This window comes from Octopus bimaculoides, chromosome 8, assembly GCF_001194135.2.
Source record: "Octopus bimaculoides isolate UCB-OBI-ISO-001 chromosome 8, ASM119413v2, whole genome shotgun sequence".
Lineage (NCBI taxonomy): Eukaryota > Metazoa > Mollusca > Cephalopoda > Octopoda > Octopodidae > Octopus > Octopus bimaculoides.
In genome coordinates, this window is record NC_068988.1 from 65,833,040 (window position 1) to 65,836,427 (window position 3,388).

Genomic DNA, 3,388 nt, shown 5'->3' on the forward strand with positions numbered 1-3,388 from the left:
TATGTATATATATATATATATATGCATTTGTGTGTCTGCGTTTGTCCCCCCCCCCATCGCTTGACAATAGTTGTTGGTCTGTTTACATCTATGTAGCTTAACGGTTCGGTAAAAGTGTTCGATAAAATCAGTACTAGGCTTACAAAGAATAAGTATTGTGGTCAATTTGTTCTTCTAAAGGCGGTGCTCCAGCATGGTCGCAGTCAAATGACTGAAACAAGTAAAGGAATAAAAGAACACTCGTGGCACTCGTAGCAGTAAAATAACTAGTGTCATACTACCATTAGTGGATAGCAAAGAGATGACGTTATACAAGCATTCAATATATGTACGTATTCTAATGGATAAGCCTATATTTTTATAGTTTTATTCTGTGGATTCATTTTTTATGTATATCATATAATATCTTCGTTGTAGATAAATTTAATTAATTTTGATAGACCACTCTGCTTAATATGCTTTATGTGAAACAGTTATTGCTATATTTATTTCTGTTAATATAATATGTTTTGTAGCTTGATTTTGAGTTTATTATATATATATATATATATATATATATATATATATATATGTGTGTGTGTGTGTGTGTGTGTGTTCACTTTAATTTATTTCTACGACAAGGTTTTATATCTGGAATCCTTTCACTTCAGCCATTCTTTATACGGGGGGGTTGAATCATTAAGTATCCGCAATGCACTTATAAAACCCCTCACCAGCGACAATGTCTTTCCAAGAAAGTGTTAGAAAATGGCACGATCAATATCAAAGCAATGCAAAGATTGCTGGAATATTTCAAGACGGTTTTGTTGGTGTAAGTCTTTGTTGTTTTAGGATCTATGCTGTACAATCTTTATTAAATCCAACTCTTTTCTGACCGATTTCACAAGCAGTATAAAGACTAGTTTGGATATTATTTGTGACTCCATCAATAGTTACTCGGCACCATGTTGAGACTTCGTTCAACGTTGCCATCGTCATAAGACCTGGCAGAATGTGTGACTTCTTTTACCCCGAACATTGCATGCTTTCTTTTGAATTCCCATCCATTGATAGAAAGTTCGTGACAGCCAAACGCAGTTCTTTTACTGTGCTGAAAATATTGGCTGCGTTTTGCTCTTTGATACATCTTCATGAAACAAATTGCTTTATGCTGTTCTTTATTGGAGGAAACAGATATTGGAATAGTCAAACTAAACTATTGACTTAGGAAAGTTCATTTCAGAGAAAGACAACATCTAGTGATGTAAGCGCAACTAATTTCCCAACCAACAGGAAATTTTTGTAAGAGCATTGCAGGTAATTAATGCTTAAGTCTAATATTTCGTTATATGTGTTTGAAGTTTTGTATGAGACAACAGACATACATTTATAAATACATATACTCACAGGCATACACACACGTTTGTAATTTTCTAAATTTTTAAATAGGTACAATGTTACAAAAGTGGCTCAACGAAATTTTCATGTACAATATCACATTGACTTTAAATCCTAAATTTGCTCGCTTATATAGTGTAAATTACAATTCTTTCTGGAATGTTCTAATTCGAATTAACGTTCAAGAGTTGCGTATAAATTGGAAATTTCGAATAATCTGCCCGTTGAAAAATGAAGGCTTAAGAAAATAATGAAATACAAGCAAATAAGCACACACAAACAAACACACTCACTCATACACACATACACACACACACAAACACACACACACACACACACACACATGTGTGTGTGTGTATACACCACTGCTACAAACATGTAAAATACATGTTCTTGAACGTCTGAATATATTCCTATATAAGCACTTAAATATACATAAATATGTTATGAGAAATCAATTATACATATATATTTTCCTACGAATACATCCCTCCACACAGATCCTCTGATGCAAGAAAGAAGACAAAATATAACCCCACTTTTGGGTGAAACTTTTTAACTAATATTTCCAGATTCTTCTTGAATTAAGTCAATAGAAGTATCGACAATATCTGCAAAATTTTAAATAGATATGACCTCAAAATAAATTGTAGATGCAGAGATAATTTTGCCTACTCTTTAGTTGAATTTAATTGGAAGGAATTAGTACCCTCTTCCATCCATTATTTCTCATCACTTAGCAGCTATCACAACGGGAGTAAAAACTCTACATTCGGTAAATGCCTTGACAAAAGCATTGTTTAGTACACCGCTATTTTCACCAATGATAATAATACCTGTAGTACATAGGCCTTACCGGGAACTCGTTCGATTCTTGATATGCCCAACGTACTAGCATGTTTAGATATGAAACTAAAAAAGCAGAAGCAACACTCTGGAGTTTAAAATTTTGTGCTTGAATAACAGAGGTACCTCTGACAATAAAAGTGAAATGCTCATTATCCGATCTGCTCCTGCATAAATCAATAACCACAAGTGCCCCTTCCCCTATTCGAGATCATCAGTACCGTTACACAAAATGTTAATCAATTACATTCTCTAGTAGAATTGACATGTTCATGTTCTCGGAAAAGTAAATATATTCTATAGTCATGTAAGCTACCCACTTGATGATAATCCGCAGGCTTTTAATTCATTCTGAAGGCTGACACCCGATAGCCTTTTATCCCTCCCTCCTGCATTTACTTACCGTTACTTACTGTTTTTAATTATTCAGTTATTTTATTTCATTTCATTATATAAGCTAATATATCGGTAGAGTTTCATATATTGATATTTTTGCAAGTTGATTATACGAATAATATGCATATCTGAAAATATATGTCTTCCACAAGTAATAGAATCATGGCTATGCATAATGATATGCATGTACATATCTGTACAGCTTTGTGCGTACATATAAATATAATGTATGTATATATGGGCATATGCATGTAAGGATGCAGGCACATACATAAACATATAAATGTAATTCTATGTAAGTGTTGTTGCATATGGATGCGTATATATGCCTAGATATATACTTGTCCTTATATATATAATCTTTTATTCTTTTATTGCTTTATTTGTTTGACTGCGGCCAACCAGGAGCACCACCTTTAGTCGAACAAATCGACCCTAAGACTTATTCTTTGTAAGCCTAGTACTAGTACTTATTTTATCGGTCTCTTTAGCCGAACCGCTACGTTACGGGGACGTGAACACACCAACATGTGTTGGTGGTGGTGGTGGGGGCAAAAATAGAAACACAAATACATGCATACATACATACATACATATACATACATACATACATACATATATACATATATATATATATATCACGGGGTTTTTCACTTTCCGTCTACCAAATCGACTCACAAAGCTTTGGGTCGGCCCGAGGATATGGTTCAAGAGGCTTGCTCAAGGTGCCACGCAGTGGGACTGAACCCAGAACTATGTGTTTTGTAAG